Raw genomic sequence first — 14,976 nt, forward strand, 5'->3', positions numbered from 1 at the left:
AAGAATCCTAACAGTGTAGCATCACATTCTTATTCATATATTCCTTCTAAACGTTGGAATCATGAAAGTATGGTGTCCCAGTCATATTATCAATCCTCTTTAAGATTTTTTGTCATCCTTAGTAAATTTTGTTTCATTGGGGTTGAAAAAAAAAAAGGAAATATGTAGGAGTGCAGACTTCTTCCAAAACAACACTCCAAAAAATTATTGAACCGACCTAATTTTCCACGTTCAGTTCAGTTGAGTCTATGGGTCGGTTTCGATTTTTTTCTAATTAAGAACCGACTTACATGGAACTGAAACGATAATGTATGTATTTTGCGCCTTGCTGTCCATCAAACCAACTAGAGAAGTAGATATCTGATACCAATGAGTGTTTTTATTTTATTTTATATGTTTTCATCCCTCAAATTATCACTCATTTTTTTTATACTTTGTTCTCAAACTACCAAAATCACTGACTTTATCCTCCAGCTATTTAGTCAAATTGGTAACGACTTTCTCGAATTTGGACAAAAAATTGGACGTATTATCTTTTTCGTCCCCAAAGTATAGCAAACTACCGATTTGGTCTCCATATAGACATTTGTTCAAATTTTACCATCCAGTGCGTTTATTTCTATTTTCTAAAGTTTCCAACGCAATTTTTTACCATCGAGTGCACGTTTACTTCAAAACTTTTTAAGAATTGAATATATTTTTTACTTTTTGGATTCTTCTCCTCGAAACAAACCAAATAATCCATTAAAAAAATAGCGCAAAAAACTAACATATGCGAAAAAATCCAAATAAAGACAAATATGTAATCCGAATAACTTATTAAGCCAAACCTACGGTTGATTTGGCCTATGTAAACCCCTTGGCTTATTTTATTTTTTATTAAAAAATTGCATTTGTTAGTTTCACATCAATTTTTTTTATGAGTTATTCAAAAAATTTGTATTCTTGGCATGTTGTTATTCTTATTAAATAAAATTTTTAGTTTGTATCATACTTTTTACTTTTTTGATTCCCGTCATCAAACGAACAAATAATTCACAAAAATACGACATAAAATTAACAAATGGAACAGAATCGAATAAAGACAAAAAATAAGTTAAGTGGCACCTAGTATGTAAATCGTTGTCATCAATTTTTTTCAGATAAAATTGAAAAACTCTAAATTACGCATAACAAGTGACTTTTTTTTTTTTCATGAAACGTATGACAAAACCATTCTAGTATCTAAGATTTAAATAGGCATTTTTGTGGACTAGAAACAGTAGACTTTATTGCATTTGTTAGTTTTATCATAAATTTTTGTGGATTATTTGTTCGTTTGATGACAGGAGTTGGGAAAGTAAAGTTATGATACAAACTCAAAATTTATTGAAGAAAATAACATGTCAAGAAGAAAGATTTTTTTGAACAATTCACGAAAATTTGATGTGAAACTATGTAGAGACCCATAATTATTTTTCTCAAATTTTAAATGTTTAATATGTGTTTGGATTATCGAAATATGGATAATGCAGAAGATATGAGTTGGGTCAATGTGAGATGACTTGTAATTCGTGGGAGTTGACGTGATACAATAGGAGTGAAAGGGTGAAAGTGTTATTTGTGCTATATAAGTCAAAAAAAAAAGGGAGCAGGAGATTTTTTTCTCTTTTCCTTTCCTTTCTTTTCTTCTTCTCCGGTGTGTCTCTCGGCTCTCACCTCTCTCACCTTCTCTCTTCGATTTCATCGACCGCGAGTGAGATTTTTGAAAAATCCCAAGTACTAAAGTTGTTCTTTGCGACGAGAGCTTTCTATCCATCCAAGAAAATTCACGATCGGAGCACTTCGAAGTTTCCTCCATATTCGGGCTTGCTTCTAACCTTCAAGGTAGGGATCTCCTACCTTCTTTACATGTCTAAGTGTTAGTTTGATGTACAGGAATCAAGTTTGATCATCTATTTGAGTCTTGAATAAACCTATCGTATGCTGAAAATTTCGTGGGTTCTGGTAATCCGTCTTTTTGGAGCCTTTCTGCTAGGAATTAATTTTTGGTGTCTTCATAACTGTTAAAGTACGTTTTAATACGAAGATTTCGGTACCAAGATCATGCAAAACCGATAATCACACAATTAGTTATGGATTTTTGAACACTGGCTGTTTGCTGGATGCGCGAATCTGTGCGTGGCTGTCTTCTTTTAACTTTCTGGGCATGACGAACATTTTGGGTGACTTTGGGTCATTTACAGGAGGTGCATATTTAAGTTAAGAAGAGATTGGCGTTGGAATCAATTAATTTGGTTAAGTATACAATTTTTGGTGAATTTCTAAAGCTGGGTTGGTTGATAGGTGCGAAAATGATTGCGAAACTGTTTTTCTTTTGATTGTTGGGTTAATCTCCTCTTGTTTTTGAACCTGGGATTTTTACTGAGTGTAGGGCTTGTCGTAGTGCAACTTTTGGCTTTGGTTTCACTATTTTTGGGTTTAAGATGAGAGAGCTATGATTTTTCAATCAATTTTACTTATTTTCGCGTAGAATCTGACAGCACCGGCGGACTTTGGTAAAATAGCCATAACTTCTAGCTCGGGACTCGAAATGATGCACCGTTTGTTTTGTTAGAAACTAGACATATAAAGCTTTCCAACGATGCATCCCATGCATCATGGGTATGTCCGAGCGATAACAGATTTGCACACAAAACTGACCCAAATTCTGCTTTGCACCAGTTTCACTGCTACGCTGAGCTATAATCGCTAGGCCATAGTAAGGTTATCCGAACTCCGTTTTTGATGTATGACCTATGGATCAAAGAAAAAGAAGTATACTTTTCAATGGTTTAAGTGTCGTCCTTGAATTAGCGTTGTTTAATTGGATATAGTCTAATGTAAAGGATTTAACTTTGCCAATTTGACATGTGGGGATACAATGGATTGAATTGAACTTAAACACTTTTAGGGCATTGTATTGAGCATAAATAGAATCATTGAGTATTGTCTAAACATGTTTCCATTTGATTGAATGTTCTAGGAAGTTCGAGTCGTCACGTGGATCGAGGTGAGTGATTTAATACTTAAACACATGGTTTTGAACTTGTTTTTCTTATCGAGCTTATTTGAACATGTTTTATAAATTATGTACTCCATGGATAACAATGAAAGGTGGACTTATTTGTGAAATATTTGCGAATCTATTTAATGGCATTCCCAACGTCCGGTCTTGCTAGGGGACGGCTTAATGGCTAGCAAGGGTGTTTGAGGTTGGTATTTGTTTTGGGATAATGCGTAGACGTCTGGCTTATCCACTACTGGGGACGCCCGGTAGCCTTTGAATTTTGAATAGCGGAATGTGCATTATATTTGGCTTATAGTTTTGAGTTCTTTGTTTTGAAATATTATCAAATTATTTTGCATTGTCCATGGAAGGCATGTGAGTTAAGTATTAATCATTCACACGAGCTTTGGCTTAAGTATTTTCTTTTCCACCTTTCAGGAAGCGACGCGTAGTGTGGCAGGGTGTTTACTTTAGTTTGTAAATTTGTAGGTAAGCACAGCTCTGAGAGGTTTATCCTTTTGGTTTGTAAACCTATGTAAGATTTTGGTTTGTTATCAATAAAAATTAACTTTTGCTTCCGCTGTTATGTTTGGCCCCTTTTGATTATCGCTTGTTTGGATGATATTTGATTTGTGATTTGGCCTTAGTGAGAAATCACTGGCATTTGTCATGATTAAGACCTCAAGGGGCGGGTCAGGGTCGTGACAAACTATCAAGTGCTAATTTTCTTATAAAGACAATAAAATAAGCCAAGTGATTTGGTATATAGGCCAAATCAATCATAGGTGTGGCTAAGTTATTCGAATTATATTTTTGTCTTTATCCTGATTTTTTTTGCTTATTTGTTAGTTTTTGCATTAATTTTTATGGAATATTTGGTTTTTTTTGGAGGAAATTCAAAAAGTGTAAAAAATTATGTTCAATTCTTAAAAAGTTTGAAGTAGACGTGCGGATGGTAAAAAAATTATGTTCAAAACATAAAAAATTTGAAATAAACGAATTGAGTGATGGTACTGTGCAGTGGTGTGCGTAGCACCGTGCTGCGCGGATCTCATCTCGGCAATGAATAGCTCTCGATCATTGGTTGCCGAGATAAGATCTGAACCGTCGGATGCACAATCCGATGGTTCAGAGATGCGTAGCACGGTGTTGTGCACCACCATCCCAAAGTCCGAAGTAAAGGCACATAATGGTGAAATTTGGATAAATATCTAAATTGGTAGTTTGCCAATACTTTGAGGACAAAAAGGTAATAAATCCAAATTTCCCGTCCAAATTCGTGGATACTTTTACCAAATTGCCTGAATAGCATGCAATAAGGTTTGCGGACGAACTAAACCATTTTGATAGTTTGAGGACCAAGCAAGGAGAAGAGATCACACACACACACACACACACACACACATATATATATATATATATATATATATATTGTTTGAGGAATGAAACATAATCCTCCCTCTGTTGGGTCCGTGTTCTCTCTCTGCTCTCTCCCTCGTCGCAGTCCATGGTCGCATAGATCTCTAACAACAACAGGTTTCAAACTTCAACAACAGAACTGCATTAATCATCTCAGAGGCTTTAATTATATGGGAACGTCTACAATACACACCCCTTAAAAGGGTGTACCATATGCACCTATTTTGTGGTTCATTCATAACATTTTAAAGTGTTTCGTAATTTTTGTTCTAGAATTCATAACTTTTCAGTAGTACGATTCGTAACATTTTCATTATGATTCATAACATTTTGGTATATTTCTTAACCTTTATATGATTCGTAACTTTTTAGCAATACGATTTGTAACATTTTTCTATAATTCATAACATTTTAGGGGTGCATTTAAGACACAACACACCTAAATAAAAGGTGTGTATTGTAATCTTTTTCTAATTATATATAGACATCTCAGACTCTCAGTGTTTATCGAGACGTTTGGCATTCCATGGCGCTAAGGAAAATATCCTGCACGGCGGCGGCCGCTCTGAGATCAGCCGCCTACTTCTCTCCTCGCTCTCTACTCCGCCGCCCCTCTACCGCGGGATTATTAGTGCCCTCAATCGACTCCACCAAAAGCCGTTTCTCGGCAAAATACCCATTCAATATTGATCTCCCTTGTTTGGTTCCCATCTCATTTAATCTCATTTTCCTCTTTACACATTTCTCAATACATTTTTCTCTCTATTTCTCTCCACTCATTACATCAAAAATAACTTTCAAAAATGAGAACCAAACAATGTGATTATTTTTGGAAAACTCCCTTACTCCACCGTTGCAAAATCATCACCTCCTCAGGTATATACAACTCGTATTCTCATCTCACTACAAGAAAAATGGTCATTCCTGGCATTTTAATTAATGCCAGAAAAGCCATTATTATCAGCGTTTGTTTAAACAAATGCCGGAAAAAGTCGAGTTTTTCGCCAAAATAATACCACTAAACTATTACCGGCATTTGTTGAAAAAAATGCCGGGAAAAATCTCCGTATAATATAAATATTTTTCATTTTGACCCAACATGGTGGCTAGCGCAGTTGGTAGTCTCACATGTACGCGAGGCAAAGGTTACGAGTTTGAATCTTGGGGCAAGCAATTTCTCCACAAAATTTGCGCCCCACGTGGCGGACACGCAGGCCCGACACGTGGCGCCCATGTGGCATTTTTGTCTTATATGGTATAGTTTTTCCCGGCATTTGTACAAGTGCCGCAAATGAGTCCAACTATTCCCGGCATTTATAGAGACCTTTTCCCGCATTTGTACTTTTACCGACACACTCCTAGACGACATTTGTAATAAATGCCGGTAATACTCTTTACCGGCATTTTTTAAACTTTTAGCGGCATTTATGAAATGCCGGGAAAAGCAAAATTTCTTGTAGTGTCTCTACTATTTGTAGCGAGTCTCATGCCGGCATACGTTTTGGTTTGCAAAAATTAGACATGAATTATCAAACGCCAAATTCCTATTGTTGGAGTATTGGGGGATTTTTTTTTCCTGTAAAATTCAATTCAATAGTAAGACCCCGTTCCGCTATATAAGCCGTTTGGCTTATTATTTTTCTCTTTATTAATTTTTTTTTTTGTATTTGTTAGTTTTTCGTCAATTTTTTTGGGAATTATTACATCGTCATGACAAAAGGAATCTAGAAAGTAAAAAATTACAATCGAAACTTATTTTTTTTGAATAAAAATAAAAATAAGCCTAAGCCAATTTTTTCGTCTTTATTAAAAAAAATTGGATTTCAATCTTAATTTTTTACTTTTAGATTCCTCTCGTAATGACGATGCAATAATCTCCAAAAAATTGACAAAAAACTAACAAATACAAAAAAAAATTGAATAAAAACAAAAAAATAAACTAATTGACTCATTTAGCCGAACGGGGCCTCAGTCCCAAACTCCCAGTAGGTCCGTTTGAACGGTGTTCTCAAAAAATGGGGATACATGTCGTGTATGGTTTCTCCAATTTCATTTATCCCACAAAATATTTTATATATATATATATATATATATATATATATATATATATATATATAAAATATAAAGGGAAAAAGGAGAAATTGATCATACACAGGTTTCTTGTCTATCATGTGTTCTGGTCAAAAAGTATCCCGCAATTATCATATTTACTTTCCGCGTAAAATAAAATATGTATTTGCCTCTTAAACTATCCCGAAAAATATTTACTTTTCCTTTCAACAACCAATTGAACATCCTTCTACCTTCAACTATTAAACCGTTGCACACTAAGGACAATTCATCCCTCCCATCCAAATCTTGGATGGAAAAGCACACCTCTCCCTCTCTCTGTTTGGATTAGTTGAAGGTTATTTTAGACTTTTAACCTAAAAAACTCGCTCTCTTTAAAATCAGCGTACAACAGAAGCCAAGTTCCTCTCTGGGTTTCGGTACCTTCCACCCCTCCCCCATCGCCGATCCTTCCTCAAGCCAGCGCCACGTCGCCACCGTGGATACCTCTTCCTCCTAACGTCGAACCTGCCTCTCATCGTCGATGCCACCATTCCCCTGTATTGCGTCGCTTCCCCTTTGACTCAATTTGTAAGCTTAGCCCATATCACCGCACGCGCTGCCGAGTGGCCAAGCAAGTAGGGCCGGGCTCATGAATAGAGGCCCGTGGCTATGTTTGCACTGGATTGGGTTAGGATGGAGCAATCCCTTCTTTGTCCGAAGAATTATTCTGTGATTTAAGATTCAGAAAACCATCACGGGCTTCAGCAGGTTTTAAATGCCCCAATCGATCTACTATCTCACCGTTGTTGCCGTCGTTCCCCTCTCGATCGTGGGTTTCCTGAATTGTTCGCCTCTGTTGTTGCTTTTTTTTGTGAGTTTCTTCAAGATCGTTTTCTCTAAAATTGAAGTCCCAAATTAAGAGGTTGCTTTCGTTATCTTAAAACGAATAACAGTGGTTGATTTGATAATGATAATATCAACCTACAAAGATGGGTTCGTTCTCAAATGAAAATTCCAAATTTCACATACAATCACCAGTTGCCGAAGTTGGAGTTTTCTCTAATTCGTGCGAGTTACAGCTCTGATGTTGGTATTTGCCGGCTCTGATGTAGGTGTTTATCTGATTTTCAATCTAGTGTTCAGCAATGTGTGGTTCGTTTCTTCTCATTACTTCACTCGCACATCATTCTATGCATAATCATGTCTAAAATCCATTAGGTACACATTGTGAGATAGAGGAAGAAGAGGATAGATACATATACATATATGGTAGGTTAAAAGTCTAAAATAGCCTTCAACTAACCCATATAAGGGGAGGTGGTAGCTTTTCCATCCATGATTTGGATGAGAGAGACGGATTGTCCTTAGTCTGTAATAGTTTAGTAGTTGAAGGGGCAAGAGTGTTCAATTGGTAGTTAAAGAGAGAAAGAGTGTTCAATCAGTAGTTGAAGGGTAAGTAAACATTTTTGGGATAGTTTGGGGGGCAAGTACATATTTTACCCTTCCAAAAAATATGTCTTCTTGCTTCTTTTTTGAAACAACTGATGATGTTAAATACATATTTTGAATTGTCTTATGTCATGAATTGAATAGGTATACCCAAATTTATTTAAATGTAACATATGTTTAGATGAATGAAGCATGGTAATGTGCACATAAATTGAATTGGGTCTCTAGGCCTCTCTGATACCATTTGGCTTTGATTTGGAAGCATGGTTCCACAACAAAATAGGTATAGGGGGCCACTGTTTCAGTGGTATTCTGAGAGCAGTCACTTCGTGCATATTGCTAAAAGTTAGGTCTGTCTCCAATCCTCCTCTGCCCATGCCCCCAATGATTGGGGACTACATGGATTCTATTATTGTTGTATTGTTGTACACGTTTAGAGATGCATATCAATTTTATCTGAATGTACAGAATCATACTCCTTCATACGATACATATTGTACCGCTCTTAGGATTCTGTTTTAAAATAAGACAGAATAAGAGATAGGTAGTGGTTTTTGTTGGAAACTTGGTAAGGAAAAGATAATAATACTTTTGTGCACTGGAAAACAGATTAGAAACTAGTATAATACCCTTGTGTGTAATCGAAACAGAAAAGTCAGATGCTAATCAAAACTGTAAGTAACAAACTAATTATTTCAATGGAAAAACAGATTATACAATAACCGTAAAAAGAAAAATACAACTCACGGATTGCAAACACCGATGAAGAAGAAATAGATCGAGTCCAGCGATGGGTCACTGTGTCCTTAAAGCAGATTTCGCCCTCGCCACGGTGCTCACGATTATGGACGTCCACTCCACTTCCCAGGATGCAACGATCTGTACACACGCAAACGCAGCACTTCGAGTTCATGCCCCACGAACAAAACTATGCAGAACTCTCTCGGACTCTATATGCGAAATGTATGTGTGCTCTGTGGATTTTTCGATGTATGAAATGGCTGGAATAAACCTATATTTATAGGCAAATAAGAATCTGTCCCAAGGGGTATGAAACTTGTTCGAAGGGTCACTAAAGAAATGGGTTGTGTCCGTTCCAAACGAACTGTTGCAATGGTTGGAAATCCAACTGTTGCAACGTTCCATATGCACGCACTAGTTCGGTTCAAACCAAATAGCCACACCTGTTCGTTGGAAATTAAATTGGGCTAGAGTAAAATAACTTTGGCCCAAGCAAGCCAAGGCCAATTTATTTTAATCAAAGCCCAAGCCCGAGCGAGACGGGCGGTTCCTTCCATACCGAACGACCAATTTCGAGACCCGATTTCTTTCACATCTTAAAATGGTTTTATGCCCCAAAGACTACAAACAATCTTTCTAAGAAACCATTTTTCTAACAGTTCCTCTATAATGTATCAAACCGTGAGATCCGTGTAGTATTTTTATGAGATTGGAATTAAATCAATCGTTTGGCTTATAGAATTGTCGAAAATAATGTCACCCCAAGATACAAATCGATTGCTTGGTGTATCTCTGTGTGTCTCTGGGATCTTAGAGAAGCCAAGTGGACACAAGATGTGGTTGCTTGGCACCGTTTTAGAAGAAAATACCATGTTATAGATAGAGGGATATGCCTCTACATATGATAATCATGCACTCACATTGTGGTCAATTGTACACACATGCAGGAAAAAAAAAAGGAAAAAAAAGGAGAGAGAGAGAGAGAGAGAGAGAGAGAGAGAGAGAGAGAGAGAGAGAGGAGAGAGAGAGAGAGAGAGAGAGAGAGAGAGAGAGAGAGAGAGAGAGAGAGAGAGAGAGAGAGAGAGAGAGAGAGAGAGAGAGAGAGAGAGAGGGGTAAAATTTGAAATTAAAAAAAGGGGTTATTTTTGTAAATAGTAAAAAATGGGGTTAAAATAATTTTTGTAAGGAAAAAAAGAATTTTATTGTATATTTGTTTATCGTATTACTTAAAAAATTTAAAAGTATTTTTTTGAAGTAAAAAGTAAAGGAGGTTAACGCCTTTCGTTATCTCCATCTGTTACAAATTGATGGAATTGGATGGTTGGGGCTTTTTTGTTAACGACATGGTAAGTTTAGATGTCTTTTTGTCATTAATTAAAGTTCATATATTTTTTTGTAAAGTTCTTGAAAGTTCAAGGGTTTTTTTGAAAATTTTCCTTTGTTATGCAAGGAATCTTGGTGACGGCTACAAAATAAACGATTCGAATCATCGTTGTGGATCTCAAGTGCATTGAAAAAAAAAATTAGTTTACTTAATTGAATACAGGTAAAAAGCTTAATCGATTCATTCAGTTTTTAGTCATTGTGAGTTCAAGAACGAAAATTCGAACCCAAAATTGGTCCTTGCAAAAAATCAGTTTAACCGAACTGATGAGAGCTAAATCGATTCATTCAATTTTTGGTCCTTGTGAGTTCAGGATCGAAAATTTAAACTACTTGATCAAGTTTTTACCGATACTCAATTGAGCTGACATTTTTTAGTTACTATTAAATAATATTTTAAACAAATTGAGAAATCAATTGTGTGGGTCCTTGAATTGAGTTCCAAACAAACCTTTGTACATACCTATACCAAACTGGGTATTCATAATTTTATCAAAATTTTTTGAAACCATGCATCAAAACACCCAAACACTTCCACAATCACACTCACAATAATATAATTTTGTTTTGAATCGAAGGGTTTAAGTTAGGAAAAGGATTTTCACACTTTCCTTTTAGTTTTCTATACTCTCTTTTTTGTTTTTATCCACATGAATTTACAACATTGTCCTTGAATGTGTGAAAAAATTAATATGATCACCAATGAACCGAATCCTTGACTCTCTCTCTCTCTCTCTCTCTCTCTCTCTCTCTCTCTCTCTCTCTCTCTCTCTCTCTCTCGTTCCTCTAAGACCCAGAACCCTAGCTTATATTTCTACATACGGGTATGTATGGAAAACTAACCAAAACCAACGTTCTCTCCTAAATTATAGCTAATTAGTTAATTAGAATTAGATAGAACGTAACACAATTTATAAAATTACCATCCGGTACCACTATTTTATCCAAAATCAATATCACACCCCAAATATTAGAATCATGACAACAATACCCATAACGCTCGCAAAGTAATTAGTTGGGATCCAATCAAAATACCAATTAATAACGGCAATATGACTAATTAAATAAAGGGAAATTTATATAAATTGTCCTCCTAGTTTCATCTGAGTTTTATTTTCATCCTTCAAGTATCAATTACAACTTTTTTGACCTTCAAGTTTGGTTTTCGTACCAAATTGGTCCAATTTTTGTCAACCAAATTGAACAGAAAAAATCTGATTGATGGCGGTTTGGACGTTGCAGTTCGTACCAAGTTGGTCCAATAGATGGCGTTTGCCCTCAATCTGATTTTTTTCATCCAGTTTGGCTGACAAACGTTATCAATTGGACTAACTTAATACGAAAACCAAACTTGAAGGTCAAAAGAGTTGCAATTGATACTTGGATGACGAAAATGGGACTTGGGTGAAACTAGGAGGACCATTTTTATAAATTTCCCTTAAATAAATGAAAATGCTAGACCGTAATAATTAATCTCCCCACGTTAAGATTACAGATACCCGTTGATTAAAATAAGTTACTAACAGTTCTGTGGTTAACTCCTCAGGCCACATCTTCAACTAAGGGAGTACTATTATCAGGCCATATCTTTCTTTCACCTTCCTTGTTCAAGAATTAATAACAAAGTCGCTTCGCTCGCATGACTGGACTATTACCAGGCCATATCCAGCTTTCCTTGCACATTCAAGTCATCGACTGTGAAGATATATATCTGCCTATACAATTTACCGTTCATTTTCTCGTTAACCTATAGGCCAGCTACGGCCATAATGACTTTAACGGCTAGTATCGAGCTATTACGAGCTAGGTGATTGAAGGTATTGCGTACATAGAGCCATACATCGAGGACTCAGTCAAACAAATACGTGTATCATAGTACTTCTTCAAACGTTAGGAGGATTACATTTTCCTTATCATCTGTCATGGCATACCTAAGTAACTAACGGTATGACCGGCCCATAGGAATTCCATTTCATCAAATCCGAACACAGATGCCCTTTGATATGTAGAAGTCCCGCACGTGTGTATTGTTTGGGACTGATGTGTATTGGACAGTTATGTGTCCGGATCTATGTCAAGACATCTATATGTGTTCGTAAACATTGCTCAGAAAAAGAAAAGAAAAAAGAAACCCAAAGTTGCAATATATAAGACTTGAAGTTCTAACATAAATGATTGGAAAAGTAGATAGGGCTAAATCTCGATGGGGTCGGCTTAGTGGTCAGACATGAGATTTAATGAATTGTTTTCTCTTAAGATCTCAGGTTCGAGACCGATCTTAAATGCCATCAATTATTTTGAAGTCAATTCACACAGAGCAGTACAAAGATTGGGATTCCGCAAGTGAGCAGAGAGATTGGAACCCGAGAATTAGTTGATGTGTGCGTAACCCAGACGCCTGAGTTATATATATATATATAATTAGTAGATGGGGCGGCTAGGTTGATCAAGATGCCAGTATTAATAATCTGTGGCTAAGGTACAAGGAAAGCACGTACGTGGGCATTTTTGTTTTCGTTTACTATCACCAAGGAAAGCCGATTTCCTTGATCCGTTTTGGTTGATAAATGTTTTCGTTTATTCAAACTAATTAACATGGTGCAATTCATATCCATTGACAGTTTTGAGGTTGAAGAATCTAACCTAACAGTCAATACGCTTTGAAGCCAGCGTTGATCGATCAGTGAGAATAATGGTGAAGTACTAGAGAATGTTAGATTCAATGGAACTGCATGTGTGCTTTTCATTTTCAGAATCATTAAAAGGCTTCAACTGGCTATGGGTTTAGTCAATTGGATTGCGTATTGGTGTGGGATATAATTGCTCCGATGGTGATATATATAGCTAGTTGTAGTGCTTGAAATTGGGTATTGATTTATTTTTATTCTCTCTGCAAAAATAACATTTAATACTCATTTATTCCACAACCGATATGGGTACGTACGTATGGAGAGCGCAGAAGACAGACCTAAATTTGACTACAGGTACATAACGTGATTGCTCTATTCAGCACTGAAATAGTGGTCCCCATATACTTCCAAAATTCGAGAAATTAAAGGGACCTTGTTGCATCAAACTATGCCCTATCAAAATGAAAGACATCAGATTGGGAAAAGTAAAATTTGGATATATGTAAATTGGATGGCTATTTTATAAATATAAGTAACTACTCATGCCATTCAATGTTCAAATATGAATGGGGGAACAAAATTCAAAGTATATATACCATTTGATTGTTTAGCTCTCATTGTCTAATCAACTTGAAATTAATTTGGAAGTTTTTTTTTTTTTTGTCAAACGATTACTATTAAGCTAGACGATCAATGCTGGAAAACAAAGTAGCGTCATACAGGAAATAACAAAAGGCCAAGAAAGCCAGCAATTAGGCTCAACTTTTATTCTGCATATATTATCCAATTTTTTTACAATATTCTTATTAGAATGCAAAAACCTCTAATCCATAATTTACAATACAAAATCTAACAAGTAATTGGCTACCAAATACCTCTTTATAACGTGAATACACTCTCTTTTTTTTCTTTCTGAAAATGATAGTCTTTCAGCGTTTTAGTCGTGTGTATATATTCAATTAACGTCAAGGATGATTGGGCACTACAATTAGACCATTCCCTTACCCACGTTTGATTGGAAATTTTTCTCTCAAAATTTTAGCATTACAGAAGTTTTTTTTTTTTTTCTTCTTAACATTGTATACATTAGCGGGAGTTAGTGGAGACTTAATAGATTAGTCCACAAAGGGTTTCAGAAACTATCCATAGTCTTGAATCCCAAACGCCCATGATGGGGCTCAAACCCTGACCTCCCACACGGGAAGGACTAGGAGATGTCATGAAATGGGCTAGAACCCACTAGCGAATAGTCGTATTTCGTATTTCTACGCACCGTATATGAAACTCAAGCTCGTTTTTCTTATTCTTTTTTCCCCCTAAAAACATATTCAACGACAAAACAGTGGGTTTTGATTTTTTTGCTTCAACAAGAAAATGATAGTCGTTGGTTTCGAATAAGACAAAAACTCGTATACACAGTATAAAAATTATGAATTCAATTGATGTTATGAAATTGTGCAAAATATGATGAAATGTCATTCAAAGATCATTTTTGTTGAGCGAAAAAGAATTTTATTAAAGCTCGAAGGGGTACATCGAGAAAGGAATTGACATGCATCACCTCCAAGGCAGTCACCCCCATGCCTTAGAGCAATCATCCCAAAATGTCATACAAAAGTATTATGAAGTAAATATTGTTGTTACAAATTTATAATCATATATTTTGAGCTTTTACATTTCTTATAGGTTTTACACTGCATGTGCACACTAAAATTGAAAAAGACATGCAGATACCTATAGCTATCTTCACATCTGATCAGCAACGACTGCAATTTCATTATCTACTTTTTCAGAGGGGATTGATAATAAGAACATAATAATAATTCTAAATGAGGCTTAATTAAGCAGTTAATTGAACGATGGTGATGCTTATGTGGAGGAAATTGACGAACAACGCTATAGAGCCATGTTGGCCAAGGAGGGAAGGACCGACCTGTATCTTAACGAGGTAGAGTTGTTCGGTTTAGTCTTTTGGCTGCCTTTTAAGAGGGTTTTTGAGGTGTGTTTGCCGGCCTCATGCTAAGTTTGTCTTTTGGATTCTGTGCGGCATTTGACTGGCTGAGAATGTGGTTGCCTTTCTTGTTTTTTTTTTTTTTTTGAACGGCAAAATAGTATTTTATTAGAGAGAGAGGGGAAAGGTATCCAACAAAAATTGGAACCAATGCAAAGGGATAAGCCCAATGCAACACCTGAGGGCCTAAAAGCCCAAATATACAATAAATAATACAGAAAATCCAAAAGGCCTACAAGCCCAAATATAGCAATATAAAACCA

General features: G+C 36.0%; 1 long non-coding RNA gene and 1 other non-coding gene across 2 annotated transcripts; both read left to right on the forward strand.

Annotated features, from left to right (window-relative positions):
* Positions 1-1,466: 1,466 nt before the first annotated feature.
* Positions 1,467-3,614, forward strand: LOC131314652 (uncharacterized). The gene is made up of 3 exons (XR_009196466.1): positions 1,467-1,866; positions 3,005-3,031; positions 3,467-3,614. It is a non-coding gene; the product is annotated as an uncharacterized LOC131314652 (long non-coding RNA).
* A 4,513-nt stretch (positions 3,615-8,127) lies between these two features.
* On the forward strand, positions 8,128-8,230 carry LOC131315397 (small nucleolar RNA snoR100). The gene has a single exon (XR_009196730.1). It is a non-coding gene; the product is annotated as a small nucleolar RNA snoR100 (small nucleolar RNA).
* Positions 8,231-14,976: the final 6,746 nt, after the last annotated feature.

The sequence above is a fragment of the Rhododendron vialii genome, chromosome 13a (assembly GCF_030253575.1).
Source record: "Rhododendron vialii isolate Sample 1 chromosome 13a, ASM3025357v1".
Classification (NCBI taxonomy): Eukaryota; Viridiplantae; Streptophyta; class Magnoliopsida; order Ericales; family Ericaceae; genus Rhododendron; species Rhododendron vialii.